The sequence below is a fragment of the Procambarus clarkii genome, unplaced genomic scaffold (genome assembly GCF_040958095.1).
Source record: "Procambarus clarkii isolate CNS0578487 unplaced genomic scaffold, FALCON_Pclarkii_2.0 HiC_scaffold_117, whole genome shotgun sequence".
Classification (NCBI taxonomy): domain Eukaryota; kingdom Metazoa; phylum Arthropoda; class Malacostraca; order Decapoda; family Cambaridae; genus Procambarus; species Procambarus clarkii.
The window spans coordinates 368069-390000 of NW_027189150.1; positions in this window are offsets into that span (position 1 = coordinate 368069).

Genomic DNA, 21932 nt, shown 5'->3' on the forward strand with positions numbered 1-21932 from the left:
TTTACGCACAAATGACTCTTGCGTGTCCCAAAAATGATAGTGATGTGATGGAATACTTGTTCCCAAATGGCCAGTGAGAGCAGTCGGAAATTGGGTTAAGGGTCAGACGACTTCTAATTCTTTTGTTCAGTCAGTCCAGTTTGGCACTGGACACGCCAAAGTGCATGGGACATTAGCTGTCTTGGTTCCAATCCTTCTGGGGAAAGATTTTTCAGACGTATGTTGTCTTAGAGACCATTCAAGCTTGAGGCAAAATTATATTTGCGTGACCCATGCAGAATAAAGTGATCTGATGAAATATCTTTGCATAAATGACCACATAGAGTTATTGGGAATTAAGTTAAGGGTCAGCCGACTTCCAAATTCTTTTTGTACAGTCAGTGTGGTCTAGCGGTATAGTACGGGACACGCCAAGGGGCATGGAACCCTTGCTGTCTTGGTTCCAATCCTTTATGAAAAATGAGTTTTCTAATTAATGTTGCATTGGTGACCATTCAATCTTGACAAACAAAATATATGTGTGTGTTCCAAGCATGATGCAGTGATTTGATGAAATATCAGTGCACAAATGGTCACTGAGAGCTGTCGGGAATTGGGTTAAGGATCATATGACTTCCATTTTTTTTACAGTAAGTGTGGTCTAGCGGTATAGTACTCGACACGCCAAGGAGCATGGAGTCCTACCTGTCTTGGTTCTAATCCCTCTGTGGGAAATAGGTTTTCTGATGGACGTTGGCTTGGGAACCATTCAAACTTCACGCAAAATGATACTCGCGTGTCCTCAGCATGAAAAAGTGATTTGATGAAATATCTGTGCCCAAATGGACACCGATAGCCTTCGGGAACTGGGTTAATGAACAGACAACTTCCAATTCTTTTGTAAAGTCAGTGTGGTCTAGTGTATAGTATTGTACACACCAAGTAGCATGGAACCCTGGTTGTCTGGCTTCGAATTCTTCTGGGGAAAAGAATTTTCTGATGCATATTGGCTTGGGGATAATTCACGCTTGACGCACAAATGATACTCACATGTCCCCAACTAGATGAAGTGATTTGATGAAAAATCTGTTCCCAATTGACGACCGATAGCAGGCGGGAATTGGGTTAAGAATCCTGGTTGATACCTGGTTGATGGGGTTCTGGGAGTTCTTCCACTCCCCAAGCCCGGCCCGAGGCCAGACTTGACTTGAGAGTTTGGTCCACCAGGCTGTTGCTTGGAGCGGCCCGCAGGCCCACATACCCACCACAGCCCGGTTGGTCCGGCACTCCTTGAAGGAAAATAAAAAGGGTCAGACGACTCACTTGTACAGTCAGTGTGGTCTAGTGGTATAGTGCTGGACACGCTGAAGAACATGGGGCCCTGGCTGTCTGGGTTCGAATCCTAGAAGGGAAAAGTCTTCTGATGCATGTTGGCTTGGGGACCATTAAACCTTGATACACAAATTATATTGCGAGTCATAATTCATGATGAAGTGACCTGAAGAAATATTTGTGCCCAAATGGCCACTTAGAGCGGTCGGAAATTAGGTTTAGTACTGGACGCGCAAGGGGGCTTTGAGCTCTTGTTGTCTGGAATCAAATACTTTTCGGGAAAGTAGTTTTCTGATGCACTTTGACTTCGAGACCATTTAAGCTTGACGCACAAATGATATTCACATGTCCCCAACTAGATGAAGTGATATGATGAAAAATCGGTTCCCAATTAGCCACCTAGAGTTGTCAGGAATTGGGTTTAGGGTCAGACGACCTCCATTTTTTTGTACAGTCAGTGGACTAGCAGTATTGTACTGGACATGTCAAGCACCATGCCCCTAATCATGTCTAGTATTGTAAGGGACATGCCAAGGGGCATGGTGCTCTCGCTGTCTGGGTTCGAACCCTTTTGGGGGAAAGAGTTTTCTCGTGCATGGCTTGGGGTCCATTTACGCTTACCTGGTTGATGGGGTTCTAGGAGTTCTTCTACTCCCCAAGCCCGGCCCGAGGCCAGGCTTGACTTGTGAGAGTTTGGTCCACTAGGCTGTTGCTAGGAGCGGTCCGCAGGCCCTCATACCCACCACAGCCCGGTTTGTCCGGCACTCCTTGGAGGAAACAATCTAGTTTCCTCTTGAAGATGTCCTCGGTTGTTCCGGCAATATTTCTTATACTCGCTGGGAGGTTGTTGAACAACTGTGGACCGCAGATGTTTATACAGTGTTCTCTGATTGTGCCTATGGCACCTCTGCTCTTCACTGGTTCTATTCTGCATTTTCTTCCATATCGTTCACTCCAGTACGTTGCTATTTTACTGTGTAGATTTGGGACCTGGCCCTCCAGTATCTTCCACGTGTATATTATTTTATATCTCTCTCGTCGTCTTTCTAGTGAGTACATTTGGAGGGCTTTGAGACGATCCCAATAATTTAGGTGCTTTATTGCGTCTATGCGTGCCGTATATGTTCTCTGTATTCCTTCTATTTCGGCAATCTCTCCTGCTCTGAAGAGGGAAGTGAGTACTGAGCAGTACTCAAGACGGGACAACACAAGTGACTTGAAGAGTACAACCATTGTGATGGGATACTTGGATTTGAAAGTTCTCGTAATCCATCCGATCATTTTTCTGGCTGACTCAATATTTGCTTGGTTATGCTCCCTAAACGTTAGGTCGTTAGACATCATTATTCCCAAATCCTTTACGTGCTGTTTTCCCACTATGGGCACATTTGATTGTGTTTTGTACCCTGTACTATGTTTAAGGTCCTCATTTTTACTGTACCTGAGTACCTGGAATTTATCGCTGTTAAACATCATGTTATTTTCTGATGCCCAGTCGAAAACTTTATTAATATCAGCTTGAAGTTTTTCAATGTCTTCAGCCGAGGTAATTTTCATACTGATTTTTGTGTCATCTGCAAAGGATGATACGAAGCCGTGACTTGAATTTTTGTCTATATCTGTTATGAGAATAAGGAAAAGCAGCGGTGCAAGGACTGTACCCTGAGGTACAGAGCTTTTAACTGCGCTTGGACTCGATTTTATATGGTTGACTGTTACTCGTTGTGTCCTGTTTGACAGAAAACTGAGTATCCAGCGTCCTACTATACTGGTTATTCCCATTGACTTCATTTTGTGTGCTATCACTCCATGGTCACAATTATAGAAAGCCTTTGCGAAGTCTGTGTAGCTGTTAGAGGCACGATATTCCCGCTCGAAATCCATGTTGGTCTGAGTTGTGAACGTCATTGGTCTCCATGAAATTGGTGACCTGACTCCTAATCACTCTCTCAAATACTTTTTTTTATGTGCGACGTTAGTGCAACTGGTCTATAATTCTTTGCCAATGCTTTGCTCCCTCCCTTGTGTAAGGGGCTATGTCTGCTATTTGTTGTCCCTTAACTCCCTTTGCCACTTCGGGGGGGTATATGGTGTTTATATAGCTTCAAGGCACCAATCCCCCCATCCACAGGGCATGGCGAGAAGGACCCCTAAGCTTGCCTAATTCCCTATGAAACACAAACTAAAATACACATAAATAACAGATCTCATCACAACCCACAAGAGTTAAGATGATACTAATAACACACACAATAAAAACATGAAAATAACATACACAAATGGAAAATTCTTCTGTATTTGTTTTTTTCCTATATGGGACACAGCACACAAAGGGAGAGGTGCACAGTATATCATTAAAAAAGAACTAATTCTGAAGGCAAAACAACAAGCTGCCTAAGTGGCAAGATTGGTGACTTGACATCGGCATACATGGAAAAAATTATGCATAGTGGAAGATCCTAACAGGGCCCCGGAGCAGGAGGGATATCATGTGTGCGCATGGGGGGGTCCCTCCGGCCGCCGACTTACATACTCGTGGGCTCTGGCCATGTCATCCACCTTTTTGTGAGACACCATTTTGAGAAGTGGTACTCCCGATGCCGACTCTGCTTAGATAGTTGGCTACCAGGTATCCTGGCTGCGGTTCACCTAAGCAAGACTATATTAACCCTTATGCACCCTGTGCACAGTGATCCTGGGACTAAGGTGGTCTGCCCCAAGATGTGGTGTTGGACCATATTCTGTAGATGGAATATGTCCAGGTCAGGGCTTTCACAGAGCAAATCTCAAGGTTGCTCTTGTTGAGTCCCATATCCTGTAGACCACGTGCACTCTCCTTGCACCATCCTCCTCTCCAATTAAGGGTTATTGAAGAGGCGGATGCTGTGTGCTTCCCGGTATATTCCCTGACCTTTTGAAGGATCTCTGGCGTGCCATACTTGTCGGACTTGCTCTGATGTGGACGGGAGAGTGGGAAGTTATCAACAGAGACCTGGGTGTCTAATATAAAGGCCTCATCACCTTTGCAAGCTATGATGTCTGTCTTACAGAAGGTCCCTCCATCTGGTATACGGACTTCACATTCCACCTCAAAACCACTTTGCCGCAAGCGGCCGGCTACGAACTGGGTGATATAGACATGACGTTTCACCCGAGCCCCATGTGTCTTGTGTCATGCCTGGGATATGTGGCCCAGGGTCACTGTTTTCTGGCAAGCATCGCAGAGACCAGAAGCCTCGGGTCTACCCCTAGCTGCTCTAGACGGAGTGGCTACAGCGTTTACCCGAATCTGGATGGCATGGGCAAAGTCTCCTCTGCTTAGCAGACGGGTACCGGATGCGACCCACTTGTGGCAAGATGGAACCTCACAAGAGGATGCAAGGCCGGCACCGTCGACCATGCTATACAGTTTTGCCTTCCACTTGCTGGAGCGCTCAGTCGTTCTGTTAGAAGGGGTTCTGGCGGCCATGGTAGGGTCTATCCATCGATGCATTCGCACTTGGAACGCGGGTAGGAGAGCTGCTGCCACTACCACTGGATCCTCTGACTCTACTAACGCTCCGAGCCGCTTGTTCTTCTGTAGGCGGATTGATGTGGCAAAGTCGGGTATTCCTAGTCCACCATCCTTCACGTCTGCATGAAAATAGGCATTAGGAGTATCATGAGGCAGCCTCAGCCAGCCACGAATGGCATGCCGCAGCCGCCGATCAAGCCTCGCTAATTCCGTCTAAAACACGCGTCTGAGAACAAGCCGGTGGTTCATCTTGGGGATTAGGTGGTGTTGTAGTAGGTATAGATAGCCTCTGATAGGGTTTGAGTGGCGCTTTAGTGATGTTCTTCAGGCCGTCCTCAAACAGGTAACCATAGGATAAGCGTCTGCCTCCGGCCCCGATAAGTATTCCTAAGAACATATACTCGTCCGCCACACTCATAATACCGATTTCATCGTCCTCGACGTAGTATGCCTTCCTGGTGGGGGACATGCCACGTCTTGCGATGTGCATCGATCGCAATGCTTAGCGTACGGCATTTTGCGGCACTTACTCTAAGACCAGAGCCATGCAGTGTGTGGCAAATACTTGTTATGAGTGTCAAGTCCGGCAGCCGTTTCTGCTGTCACAACCAGATCGTCAGCGAATGCCAGTGTTGATACCTTTTCGTCCCCCTAGTTCAACCCCTCGCCCCAAGTCCTTAGCCCTAGTAATTGCCTCATCAATTATTAGTCAGAGATGTAGGCTAGCCAAGCAGCAAAGTAAAAGGGCGTAGAGAAACTATATGAATAACAGGACACTTGAGAGCATAGAAAGATACCAGAGTGCCAGGAATGAATATGTCAGGATGAGAAGAAAGGCAGAAAGTCAATACGAAAATGACATCGCAAGCAAGGCAAAGACTCAACCTAAATTGCTGCACAGCCACATCAGGAGAAAAACAACAATAAAGGAACAGGTTATGAAATTATGGATAGAGGCAGAAGGATTCACTACAAATGACAATGAAGTATGTGAGGAAGTGAATAAGAAATTCCAGGAGGTCTTCACCTTAGAGCAAGGAGAAATCCCAGAGATAAGAGAGGGAATAGCTAACCAGGAACCACTGGAAGAGTTTGAGATTACCAGCGGGGAAGTAAGGAAGTGTTTACTAGAGTTGGATGTGACAAAGGCTATAGGCCCAGATGGAATCTTCCTTTGGATACTAAAGGAAGGAGCAGAAGAACGGTGCCTGCCACTCTCCATAGTGTATAACAAATCACTGGCAACAGGGGAACTGCCAGAAATTTAGAAAACAGCTAACGTAGTCCCGAAATACAAGAGAGGGGATAGACAGAAGGCATTGAAATACAGGCCAATGTCCCTAACCTTCATACCATGCAAGCTGATGGAGAAGATTGTGCGAAGAAAGCTAGTGGAACATCTGGAGCGAAAGAACTTTGTAACAAAGCATCAACATGGGTTCAGGGATGGCAGGTCCTGCCTCACAGGGTTACTTGAATTGTACGACCAGGCAACAAAAATCCGGCAAGAAAGAGAAGGGTGGGCAGACAGCATATTTTGGATTGTCAGAAAGCCTTTGATACAGTACCACACAAGAGGCTAGTGAAAAAGCTGGAGATGCAGGCTAAAGTGAAATGGAAGGTACTCCATTGGATAAAGGAGTACCTAGGCAACAGGAGACAATGAGTCAGTGTGAGGGGTGAGGTCTCAGATTGGCGAGACGTTACAAGTGGAGTCCCGCAGGGGTCAGTCCTTGGACCTATACTGCTTCTGATGTATTTAAATGATCTTCCAGAGGGTATAGACTCGTTTCTTTCAATGTTTGCTGATGATGCAAAAATTATGAGGAAGATTGAAACAAAGGATGATAGTAGGAGGCTACAAGATGACCTAGACAGACTGAGAGAATGGTCCAACAAATGGCTGTTGAAGTTCAACCCGAGTAAATGCAAAGTAATGAAACTAGGCAGTGGAAACAGGAGGCCAGACACAGGATACAGAATTGGAAATGAAGTACTTAATGTAACGGACAGAGAAAAAGGTCTAAGAGCTGATATCACACCAAACCTGTCTCCTGAAGCGCATATAAAAAGAATAACGTCTGCGGCATATGCAAAGCTGGCTAACATCAGAACAGCGTTCAGGAACCTGTGTAAGGAATCATTCAGAATCTTGTACACCACATATGTAAGACGAATCCTGGAGTATGCGGCCCTAGCATGGAGCCCGTACCTTGTCAAATACAAGACGAAGCTGGAAAAAGTTCAAAGATATGCCACTAGACTAGTCCCAGAACTAAGAGGCATGAGTTACGAGGAAAGGCTGCGGGAAATGCACCTTGCGACACTGGAAGACAGAAGAGTAAGGGGAGACATGATCACAACCTACAAAATCCTCAGGGGGAATCGACCGGGTAAACAAGGATAAACTATTCAACACTGGTGGTACGCGAACAAGGGGACACAGGTGGAAACTGAGTACCCACATGAGCCACAGAGACGTTAGAAGGAACTTTTTCAGTGTCAGAGTAGTTAACAGGTGGAATGAATTAGGCAGTGATGTGGTGGAGGCTGACTCCATACACACTTTATAATGTAGATATGATAGAGCCCAGTAGGCTCAGGAATCTGTACACCTGTTGATTGACAGTTGAGAGGGGGGTCCAAAGAGCCAAAGCTCAACCGCCGCAAGCACAAATAGGTGAGTACAAATAGGTGAATACACACAAATGAATAAATTGTTAAGGGTTTTTATCGGGTCAGCTCAATACTTGAGAGTACTAATGGCACACGACCTGAAGCATGCAGCAGCAAGAGCGAGAACTAGTCCGTCTTTCTCATGCAATATATATATATACACTGATCGACGAGTCTTCACATACTGGAAAGTATCAATGCATTTTAGTCAATCGTTTGTCAAACATAACAGACATAGGTACACAAACACGTCAATACAAAGGTGACAAATTCAGTAATTCAATGGAGGCATAAACACAGGAATGAACAGGTGGCACAAACGCAGGAGCACACAGGTGGTACAAACGCAGGAACACACAGGTGTCACAAACGCAGGAGCACACAGGTGTCACAAACACAGGAACACACAGGTGGTACAAACGCAGGAACACACAGGTGGTACAAACGCAAGAACACACAGGTGTCACAAACGCAGGAGCACACAGGTGTCACAAACACAGGAACACACAGGTGTCACAAACGCAGGAACACACAGGTGGTACAAACGCAGGAGCACACAGGTGTCACAAACACAGGAACACACAGGTGTCACAAACGCAGGAGCACACAGGTGTCACAAACACAGGAACACACAGGTGGTACAAACGCAGGAGCACACAGGTGTCACAAACACAGGAACACACAGGTGTCACAAACGCAGGAGCACACAGGTGGCACAAACACAGGAACACACAGGTGTCACAAACGCAGGAGCACACAGGTGGCACAAACACAGGAACACACAGGTGTCACAAACGCAGGAGCACACAGGTGGCACAAACACAGGAACACACATGTGGCACAAACACAGGAACACACAGGTGGCACAAACACAGGAACACACAGGTGGCACAAACACAGGAACACACAGGTGGCACAAACACAGGAACACACAGGTGGCACAAACACAGGAACACACAGGTGTCACAAACGCAGGTACACACAGGTGGCACAAACGCAGGAACACACAGGTGGCACAAACGCAGGTACACACAGGTGGCACAAACGCAGGTATACACAGGTGGCACAAACACAGGAACACACAGGTGGCACAAACACAGGAACACACAGGTGTCACAAACGCAGGTACACACAGGTGGCACAAACGCAGGAACACACAGGTGGCACAAACGCAGGTACACACAGGTGGCACAAACGCAGGTATACACAGGTGGCACAAACACAGGAACACACAGGTGGCACAAACGCAGGTACACACAGGTGGCACAAACGCAGGTACACACAGGTGGCACAAACGCAGGAACACACAGGTGGCACAAACACAGGAACACACAGGTGGCACAAACGCAGGTACACACAGGTGGCACAAACGCAGGTACACACAGGTGGCACAAACGCAGGTACACACAGGTGGCACAAACGCAGGTACACACAGGTGGCACAAACGCAGGTACACACAGGTGGCACAAACGCAGGAACACACAGGTGGCACAAACACAGGAACACACAGGTGGCACAAACGCAGGTACACACAGGTGGCACAAACGCAGGTACACACAGGTGGCACAAACGCAGGTACACACAGGTGGCACAAACGCAGGAACACACAGGTGGCACAAACACAGGAACACACAGGTGGCACAAACGCAGGTACACACAGGTGGCACAAACGCAGGTACACACAGGTGGCACAAACGCAGGTACACACAGGTGGCACAAACGCAGGAACACACAGGTGTCACAAACAGTATACACAGGTGGAACTGTCATGACCTCATAATCCACAGCATCGCTGGCCAACTAAAGCCTGGCCAAGTGTCAATAAGTGTCTAGCGTAAGTTTAAAAGACTGGTTAAAACATCGCCAGTTAACTGGGACATATAAACAGGTCACCGTAAAACACTGAGAACGAACATTTTGTATATACAACTGATATACACAAGTATACAACTGATATACACAAGTATACAACTGATATACACAAGTATACAATTGATACTTTCTTCAGAACAAAGAGCTTCAACACACAGCTCAATTAGTCACATTAATGAACTTCATGAACATAAAGGTAGTTAACACAGCTATCAAAATCAGTAACGTCTAATACTTAGGACAGGTGGCACAGTTATACGCAGGTGGCACAGTTATACACAGGTGGCACAGTTATACACAGGTGGCACAGTTATACACAGGTGGCACAGTTATACACAGGTGGCACAGTTATACACAGGTGGCACAGTTATACACAGGTGGCACAGTTATACGCAGGTGGCACAGTTATACACAGGTGGCACAGTTATACACAGGTGGCACAGTTATACACAGGTGGCTCAGTTATACACAGGTGGCACAGTTATACACAGGTGGCACAGTTATACACAGGTGGCACAGTTATACGCAGGTGGCACAGTTATACGCAGGTGGCACAGTTATACACAGGTGGCTCAGTTATACACAGGTGGCACAGTTATACACAGGTGGCTCAGTTATACACAGGTGGCACAGTTATACACAGGTGGCACAGTTATACACAGGTGGCTCAGTTATACACAGGTGGCACAGTTATACACAGGTGGCTCAGTTATACACAGGTGGCACAGTTATACACAGGTGGCACAGTTATACACAGGTGGCACAGTTATACACAGGTGGCACAGTTATACACAGGTGGCACAGTTATACACAGGTGGCACAGTTATACACAGGTGGCACAGTTATACACAGGTGGCACAGTTATACACAGGTGGCTCAGTTATACACAGGTGGCACAGTTATACACAGGTGGCTCAGTTATACACAGGTGGCACAGTTATACACAGGTGGCACAGTTATACACAGGTGGCACAGTTATACACAGGTGGCTCAGTTATACACAGGTGGCACAGTTATACACAGGTGGCTCAGTTATACACAGGTGGCACAGTTATACACAGGTGGCACAGTTATACGCAGGTGGCTCAGTTATACGCAGGTGGCTCAGTTAAACACAGGTGGCACAAAAAAGTTATGCTCAGATGGCACAAACAGTTATAGACAAGAGGCACAAACAGTTATATAAAGGTAACATAAACTGGTATATTCAAGAGGCTCAAAAAGTTATACACTGCTGGAAATAACAATTACACAACGGTGTCCCTTCACTTATATTTGCGGCAAAAAAAAAAAAGTTGTACACAAATGACACAAACATTTATATAAAAGTGGCACAAACTGTGAAATACAGATTATCTTCTTTACAGGTCTCACAGATTATCTATACAGGTTATCTGGAGATGATTTCGGGGCTTAGCGTCCCCGCGGCCCGGTCCTCGACCAGGCCTCCTTTTTGTTACACACCCCCAGTAAGCAGCCCGTAGGAGCTGTCTAACTCCCAGGTGCCTATTTACTGCTAGGTAACAGGAGCATCAGTGTGAAAGAAACTGTGCATATTTGTTTTCGCCTACACCGGGAATCGAGCCCGGAAACCCAGGACTACGAATCCCGAGCGCTGTCCACTCAGCTGTCAGGTCTGCCCTATAGAACTAAACCATTACAACTATATAGCACTTTGAAGGGATATAAGGGTTTGGGATAGGACAGAGGAAAGGAATCGTGTCAACCTCTTGAACGGTGGGGAATTGAACGTGGACTTGCCAGAAGCGAGACATAGTCCAATTCAAGTGTCTCAGCTTGGAAAAATAGGTGGCATAAACAGTTCTAGACAAGTGTTACAAACAGGCATAAACAGGTGGCTCTAACCGTTTTATACCGGTGGCACAAACAGTTATACAAAGATGACAAAACAGTTATATACAGGTGGGACAAACAGGTGTATATATATATATATATATATATATATATATATATATATATATATATATATATATATATATATATATATATATATATATATTATTAAATATGACCGAAAAAGTAAGATTAATAATTCTAACACGAATTTTCTCAATCTTTCGTACATTACGCTTCACTGTTGGAGGTAAATAAAAAATCACTTCTCCAAAATTCATTTTTATTTCTAGTCTGACGCGACACGGGCGCGTTTCGTAAAACTTATTACATTTTCAAAGACTTCACAAATACACAACTGATTAGAACTTGCGTTTCCCTGATTTTATATCTACATTTGAGTGAGGTGGGAAGGGTGATGTGGCATTACATTTGAGTGAGGTGGGAAGGGTGATGTGGCATTAACACAAGACAGAACACTAGGGGATATTAATAGGGTATTAAAAGTATCAACACAAGACAGAACAGAAACAATGGGTATTGAATAGAAGTGTTTGTAGAAAGCCTATTGGTCCATATTTCTTGATGCTTCTATATTGGAGCGGAGTCTTGAGGTGGGTAGAATATAGTTGTGCAATAATTGGCTGTTGATTGCTAGTGTTGACTTCTTGATGTGTAGTGCCTCGCAAACGTCAAGCCGCCTGCTATCGCTGTATCTATCGATGATTTCTGTGTTGTTTACTAGGATTTCTCTGGCGATGGTTTGGTTATGGGAAGAGATTATATGTTCCTTAATGGAGCCCTGTTGTTTATGCATCGTTAAACGCCTAGAAAGAGATGTTGTTGTCTTGCCTATATACTGGGTTTTTTGGAGCTTACAGTCCCCAAGTGGGCATTTGAAGGCATAGACGACGTTAGTCTCTTTTAAAGCGTTCTGTTTTGTGTCTGGAGAGTTTCTCATGAGTAGGCTGGCCGTTTTTCTGGTTTTATAGTAAATCGTCAGTTGTATCCTCTGATTTTTGTCTGTAGGGATAACGTTTCTATTAACAATATCTTTCAGGACCCTTTCCTCTGTTTTATGAGCTGTGGAAAAGAAGTTCCTGTAAAATAGTCTAATAGGGGGTATAGGTGTTGTGTTAGTTGTCTCTTCGGAGGTTGCATGGCTTTTCACTTTCCTTCTTATGATGTCTTCGATGAAACCATTGGAGAAGCCGTTATTGACTAGGACCTGCCTTACCCTACAGAGTTCTTCGTCGACTTGCTTCCATTCTGAGCTGTGGCTGAGAGCACGGTCGACGTATGCGTTAACAACACTCCTCTTGTACCTGTCAGGGCAGTCGCTGTTGGCATTTAGGCACATTCCTATGCTTGTTTCCTTTGTGTAGACTGCAGTGTGGAAACCTCCGCCCTTTTCCATGACTGTTACATCTAGAAAAGGCAGCTTCCCATCCTTTTCCGTCTCGTAAGTGAAACACAGCACGGAACTCTGCTCAAATGCCTCCTTCAGCTCCTGCAGATGTCTGACATCAGGTACCTGTGTAAAAATGTCGTCAACATACCTGCAGTATATGGCCGGTTTCAAGTTCATGTCGACTAAGACTTTTTGCTCGATGGTACCCATGTAGAAGTTTGCAAACAGGACACCTAGGGGAGAACCCATGGCGACCCCATCTACTTGCTTATACATGTGCCCATCCGGGCTCAAGAAGGGTGCCTCTTTAGTACAAGCTTGGAGTAGTTTCCTCAGAATACTTTCTGGCATGTCAAGAGGAGTACAGGCTGGATCACGATACACTCTGTCGGCTATCATTCCGATTGTCTCGTCCACAGGTACGTTGGTAAACAGCGATTCTACGTCCAACGAGGCTCTTATCCCTGTGGCCCGTGCGCCCCGCAGTAAGTCCACAAATTCCTTTGGAGACTTCAGGCTGAAGGCGCAAGGAACATAAGGAGTCAGCAGGCCGTTGAGTCGCTTCGCCAGTCTGTACGTGGGTGTGGGTATCTGGCTAATGATTGGCCGAAGTGGGTATGGTGCTTCTGTAGTTGCCTCGATTCTTTCCTCCTTCTGCAATATGGTCCTCACAGACCAACATCACCTCAGCACTGAAACAAGGATTATCAAGAAACTAACAACATTATATGGAGGACCTATGGCAATTCCACGACCAAGAGATGGCTTCCTGAACCTTGCAGGAATTAACCTCACTGAGGACCAAGTCACTCTCCTAAATCTGGGCATAAACTGTCATGTTATGTCCAGACCGAGTGAAATGGCCCGGAAAGTAGAGTTGGAAATTCTGTTGGACGACATATTCGACCTCGAGACACAAAAGAAGGTCACAACCAAAGATACCTTACAAGCAGAACTTATTGCAGAAGGAGGAAAGAATCGAGGCAACTACAGAAGCACCATACTGTCCCCCGAGCTTAAAGCGGCAGCTAAAAGCCTTCGTGAGAACAAGGAGATAGTTGTCAGGAGAGGTGACAAGTCGCCAATATATGTCATTCTTAAAAAAGACGAATATCTGGCGAAAATGAACATCATACTCTCTGACCAAACTAAGTTCCAAAGGGTAACGAAGGACACTACAGCCGAATTAAAAGCAAAGGTCAACAAACTGATCGAAACTGTGAACGCCAAGAAATCCGGACTCCACCTGCCAAAGATCATTGGGGAATATAAACCTGGATATGCGTATGGAAATGTCAAGACGCACAAGCCTGGAAACCCACTTCGGCCAATCATTAGCCAGATACCCACACCCACGTACAGACTGGCGAAGCGACTCAACGGCCTGCTGACTCCTTATGTTCCTTGCGCCTTCAGCCTGAAGTCTCCAAAGGAATTTGTGGACTTACTGCGGGGCGCACGGGCCACAGGGATAAGAGCCTCGTTGGACGTAGAATCGCTGTTTACCAACGTACCTGTGGACGAGACAATCGGAATGATAGCCGACAGAGTGTATCGTGATCCAGCCTGTACTCCTCTTGACATGCCAGAAAGTATTCTGAGGAAACTACTCCAAGCTTGTACTAAAGAGGCACCCTTCTTGAGCCCGGATGGGCACATGTATAAGCAAGTAGATGGGGTCGCCATGGGTTCTCCCCTAGGTGTCCTGTTTGCAAACTTCTACATGGGTACCATCGAGCAAAAAGTCTTAGTCGACATGAACTTGAAACCGGCCATATACTGCAGGTATGTTGACGACATTTTTACACAGGTACCTGATGTCAGACATCTGCAGGAGCTGAAGGAGGCATTTGAGCAGAGTTCCGTGCTGTGTTTCACTTACGAGACGGAAAAGGATGGGAAGCTGCCTTTTCTAGATGTAACAGTCATGGAAAAGGGCGGAGGTTTCCACACTGCAGTCTACACAAAGGAAACAAGCATAGGAATGTGCCTAAATGCCAACAGCGACTGCCCTGACAGGTACAAGAGGAGTGTTGTTAACGCATACGTCGACCGTGCTCTCAGCCACAGCTCAGAATGGAAGCAAGTCGACGAAGAACTCTGTAGGGTAAGGCAGGTCCTAGTCAATAACGGCTTCTCCAATGGTTTCATCGAAGACATCATAAGAAGGAAAGTGAAAAGCCATGCAACCTCCGAAGAGACAACTAACACAACACCTATACCCCCTATTAGACTATTTTACAGGAACTTCTTTTCCACAGCTCATAAAACAGAGGAAAGGGTCCTGAAAGATATTGTTAATAGAAACGTTATCCCTACAGACAAAAATCAGAGGATACAACTGACGATTTACTATAAAACCAGAAAAACGGCCAGCCTACTCATGAGAAACTCTCCAGACACAAAACAGAACGCTTTAAAAGAGACTAACGTCGTCTATGCCTTCAAATGCCCACTTGGGGACTGTAAGCTCCAAAAAACCCAGTATATAGGCAAGACAACAACATCTCTTTCTAGGCGTTTAACGATGCATAAACAACAGGGCTCCATTAAGGAACATATAATCTCTTCCCATAACCAAACCATCGCCAGAGAAATCCTAGTAAACAACACAGAAATCATCGATAGATACAGCGATAGCAGGCGGCTTGACGTTTGCGAGGCACTACACATCAAGAAGTCAACACTAGCAATCAACAGCCAATTATTGCACAACTATATTCTACCCACCTCAAGACTCCGCTCCAATATAGAAGCATCAAGAAATATGGACCAATAGGCTTTCTACAAACACTTCTATTCAATACCCATTGTTTCTGTTCTGTCTTGTGTTGATACTTTTAATACCCTATTAATATCCCCTAGTGTTCTGTCTTGTGTTAATGCCACATCACCCTTCCCACCTCACTCAAATGTAATGCCACATCACCCTTCCCACCTCACTCAAATGTAGATATAAAATCAGGGAAACGCAAGTTCTAATCAGTTGTGTATTTGTGAAGTCTTTGAAAATGTAATAAGTTTTACGAAACGCGCCCGTGTCGCGTCAGACTAGAAATAAAAATGAATTTTGGAGAAGTGATTTTTGATTTACCTCCAACAGTGAAGCGTAATGTACGAAAGATTGAGAAAATTCGTGTTAGAATTATTAATCTTACTTTTTCGGTCATATTTAATAATATATGTCTACAGGAAAGACTGCTACCAAAATATACTAATATATATATATATATATATATATATATATATATATATATAAATATATATAAATATATATATATATATATATATATATATATATATATATATATATATATATATATATATATATATATATATATATATATATATATAGTTGACTGAAAAAGGTATACATTGGTGTCACAAACATTTATACATAGGTGGCACAAAATGTATATACACAGGTGACACAAACAGGTATATATAAGTTGTACAAACAGGTATATATAAGTTGTACAAACAGGTATATATAAGTTGTACAAACAGGTATATATAAGTTGAACAAACAGGTATATATAAGTTGAACAAACAGGTATATATAAGTTGAACAAACAGGTATATATAAGTTGTACAAACAGGTATATATTCGATGTACAAACAAGTATATATAAGTTGTACAAACAGGTATGTCTAAGTTGCACAAACAGTTATGTACAGATGTCAGAGAATGACATCTCTGAAGAGAAAAAGAAAAAGAGAATGGGGTGTTTTCGTGACGTCATCACGCAACACACATTAAATTCTCATTTCCTTTAAAACCTCAGTCTGGTGTTTAAACTTAATAAAATAGTATTCACTAAGACTGAAGATAATTAAATACATCACAAAATAAAGCTTGCTTCCCTATATCCTTAAATTAAATTCAGAATATTGAGAGAATATTACTGGAACCCCAGCTGGGGGAGGGAGGCTGCCAGTCACGTACAAACAGAATCAAAACAAAGGGACTGGAGGCAGAATGTCTCCTTGAGGTTCACATTCGCGGCACTGCAGATGTTATTTAAACCGTCCAATAGTGCTCCAGCCACAGCGCCCTCTACATCAAACACAGGAATACCTGGGTATCCGACTTTTTTATGAGGCCTTAAATCTAAATCTATAAATACATGCTGGTCATACTGAGAGCTTAAAGCTCAACAAAGTAAGTTTACTTAGCACTATACATATACAAATATTTCATGTCACACCTGTGCTTTATATGTTTATGGAAACATTATTAATTCCATTCATTCGACAGGTAAGCTTGTGATTTGAAGATAAAGAGGTGAGCAGACCAACATAATTTGCGACGCTGTCTTGTCCTTGCTGTACACCAAGCCGCCATTACGTGGCACTCTGAGGCACATGTTGCCACACCCTAAACAGATGTTGGGAAAATATCCAGCCTAAACAGGCCATATCAACCACTCAGCCAAGCCTTCATATTTATTAAACAATAGATAGAGTAGTATTATTCATAATACAGTAGTTTGACCACCATATGTGGTATAATTTATATTACAAATAAGGTAAACAATTGCATCTTATCCCATATACATTTCAAGATGGTATAAGTTGCAATTGTCCCTCCAGCAGTTATACACAGGTGGCACAGTTATATACAAGTGGCACAGTTATACACAGGTGGCACAAACAGTTATACTCAGATGGCACAGTTATATACAAGTGGCACAGTTATACACAGGTGGCACAAACAGTTATACTCAGGTGGCACAGTTATATACAAGTGGCACAAACAGTTATACACAGGTGGCACAAACAGTTATACACAGGTGGCACAAACAGTTATACACAGGTGGCACAGTTATATACAAGTGGCACAAACAGTTATACACAGGTGGCACAAACAGTTATACACAAGTGGCACAAACAGTTATACACAGGTGGCACAAACACTTATACACAGGTGGCACAAACACTTATACACAGGTGGCATAAACACTTATACACAGGTGGCACAAACCGTAATACAAAGGTGGCACAGTTATACACAGGTGTCACAAACAGTTATACAAAGGTGGCACAGTTATACACGGGAGGCACAGTTATACACAGGTGGCACAAACAGTTATACACAGGTCACACAAACAGTTATACACAGGTGGCACAAACAGTTATACAAAGGTGGCACAGTTATACACAGGTGGCACAAACAGTTATACACAAGTGGCACAAACAGTTATACACAGGTGACACAAACAGTTACACACAGGTGGCACAACCAGTTATACACAGGTGGCACAACCAGTTATACACAGGTGGCACAACCAGTTATACACAGGTGGCACAACCAAGTTATACACAGGTGGGACAGTTATACCCAAGTGACACAGTTATACACAAGTGGCACAAACAGTTATACACAGGTGACACAAACAGTTACACACAGGTGGCACAACCAGTTATACACAGGTGACACAAACAGTTACACACAGGTGGCACAACCAGTTATACACAGGTGACACAAACAGTTATACACAGGTGGCACAACCAGTTATACACAGGTGGCACAACCAGTTATACACAGGTGGCACAACCAGTTATACACAGGTGGCACAACCAGTTATACACAGGTGACACAGTTATACACAGGTGGCACAACCAGTTATACACAGGTGACACAGTTATACACAGGTGGCACAAACAGTTATACACAGGTGGCACAAACAGTTATACACAGGTGACACAGTTATACACAGGTGGCACAAACAGTTATACACGGGTGGCACAAACAGTTATACAAAGGTGGCACAAACAGTTATACCCAAGTGACACAGTTATACACAGGTGGCACAAACAGTTATACACAGGTGGCACAAACAGTTATACACAGGTGACACAGTTATACACAGGTGGCACAAACAGTTATACACAGGTGGCACAAACAGTTATACACAGGTGGCACAAACAGTTATACACAGGTGGCACAAACAGTTATACACAGGTTGCACAGTTATACGCAGGTGGCACAAATAGTTATACACAGGTGGCACAAACAGTTATACACAAGTGGCACAAACAGTTATACACAGGTGGCACAAACAGTTATACACAGGTTGCACAGTTATACGCAGGTGGCACAAATAGTTATACACAGGTGGCACAAACAGTTATACACAAGTGGCACAAACAGTTATACACAGGTGGCACAAATAGTTATACACAGGTGGCACAGTTATACCCAAGTGGCACAAACAGTTATACACAGGTGGCACAGTTATACACAGGTGGCACAGTTATACACAGGTGGCACAGTTATACACAGGTGGCACAAACAGTTATACACAAGTGGCACAAACAGTTATACACAGGTGGCACAGTTATACACAGGTGGCACAAACAGTTATACACAGGTGGCACAAACAGTTATACGCAAGTGGCACAAACAGTTATACGCAAGTGGCACAAACAGTTATACACAGGTGGCACAAACAGTTATACACAGGTGGCACAGTTATATACAAGTGGCACAAACAGTTATACACAGGTGGCACAAACAGTTATACACAGGTGGCACAAACAGTTATACACAAGTGGCACAAACAGTTATACACAGGTGGCACAAACACTTATACACAGGTGGCACAAACACTTATACACAGGTGACACAAACACTTATACACAGGTGGCATAAACACTTATACACAGGTGGCACAAACCGTAATACAAAGGTGGCACAGTTATACACAGGTGTCACAAACAGTTATACAAAGGTGGCAAAGTTATACACGGGAGGCACAGTTATACACAGGTGGCACAAACAGTTATACACAGGTCACACAAACAGTTATACACAGGTGGCACAAACAGTTATACAAAGGTGGCACAGTTATACACAGGTGGCACAAACAGTTATACACAAGTGGCACAAACAGTTATACACGGGTGACACAAACAGTTACACACAGGTGGCACAACCAGTTATACACAGGTGGCACAACCAGTTATACACAGGTGGCACAACCAGTTATACACAGGTGGCACAACCAGTTATACACAGGTGGCACAACCAGTTATACACAGGTGGGACAGTTATACCCAAGTGACACAGTTATACACAAGTGGCACAAACAGTTATACACAGGTGACACAAACAGTTACACACAGGTGGCACAACCAGTTATACACAGGTGACACAAACAGTTACACACAGGTGGCACAACCAGTTATACACAGGTGGCACAAACAGTTATACACAGGTGACACAAACAGTTACACACAGGTGGCACAACCAGTTATACACAGGTGACACAAACAGTTATACACAGGTGGCACAACCAGTTATACACAGGTGGCACAACCAGTTATACACAGGTGGCACAACCAGTTATACACAGGTGGCACAACCAGTTATACACAGGTGACACAGTTATACACAGGTGGCACAACCAGTTATACACAGGTGACACAGTTATATACAGGTGGCACAAACAGTTATACACAGGTGGCACAAACAGTTATACACAGGTGGCACAAACAGTTATACACAGGTGACACAGTTATACACAGGTGGCACAAACAGTTATACACGGGTGGCACAAACAGTTATACAAAGGTGGCACAAACAGTTATACCCAAGTGACACAGTTATACACAGGTGGCACAAACAGTTATACACAGGTGGCACAAACAGTTATACACAGGTGACACAGTTATACACAGGTGGCACAAACAGTTATACACAGGTGGCACAAACAGTTATACACAGGTGGCACAAACAGTTATACACAGGTTGCACAGTTATACGCAGGTGGCACAAATAGTTATACACAGGTGGCACAAACAGTTATACACAAGTGGCACAAACAGTTATACACAGGTGGCACAAACAGTTATACACAGGTTGCACAGTTATACGCAGGTGGCACAAATAGTTATACACAGGTGGCACAAACAGTTATACACAAGTGGCACAAACAGTTATACACAGGTGGCACAAATAGTTATACACAGGTGGCACAGTTATACCCAAGTGGCACAAACAGTTATACACAGGTGGCACAGTTATACACAGGTGGCACAGTTATACACAGGTGGCACAGTTATACACAGGTGGCACAGTTATACACAAGTGGCACAAACAGTTATACACAGGTGGCACAGTTATACACAGGTGGCACAAACAGTTATACACAGGTGGCACAAACAGTTATACGCAAGTGGCACAAACAGTTATACGCAAGTGGCACAAACAATTATACACAGGTGGCACAAACAGTTATACGCAAGTGGCACAAACAGTTATACGCAAGTGGCACAAACAGTTATACACAGGTGGCACAAACAGTTATACGCAAGTGGCACAAACAGTTATACGCAAGTGGCACAAACAGTTATACGCAAGTGGCACAAACAGTTATACACAGGTGGCACAAACAGTTATACACAGGTGGCACAAACAGTTATACGCAAGTGGCACAAACAGTTATACGCAAGTGGCACAAACAGTTATACACAAGTGTCATTTCCCATCGAGAAAGAACTTTGTTAATCATTTTTTAGGTTTTGAGCGGTTATGTAATACATTGAAAACTTGCACCCTAAGGACTGGTACAAATTATAGTTGGATCAATATCATCAGTACTATTTCTTCCTTAGCACATGAAGTCTTTAATGACTTCGATAAATATAAATCTACCTTCCCTCCATTTGATAAAAAGAAATTACAATATATTTATGCCTTAAAGAATGATGGGAGTATTTGTATTACTAGACCAGATAAAGGTAGGGGTATAGTGGTTTTGGACAAGTTAGATTATGTAAATAAGGTTGAAAGGTTGTTAGAAGACCTCTCTAAATTTAAGTTGCTTGATATAGACCCCTTTTCGTATATTTTGAAATGTGAGGATAAACTAAATAGAGTTTTAAACAGGTCTGAAAGACTTTCTTTTTGATTATACAAAATTGCTTGCAACTGGCTCTAAGCCAGGCATCTTATATTTGTTTCCTAAAGTTCATAAAACAGGTATACCGATTCGTCCTATTTTATCAGCGATTGACACTTTTAATTATTCCATTATTATTAGTTCCATTATTAGAACCATTAACGCATAATGAATTTACTGTGAGAAATTCTCAGGATTTTGTAAAGGAACTTTCTTCTTTAAATTTTGAGTTCCCAACTATAATGGCTACTTTCGATGTTGAATCACTCTTTACTAATATTCCTTTGTTGGAAACCATTGATATTTGTGTTAATCAGTTATTTGCTGACACTAATTCAGTGTCTGGATTTTGTAGTAAAATGTACAGACGGCTGTTAGAATTAGCGGT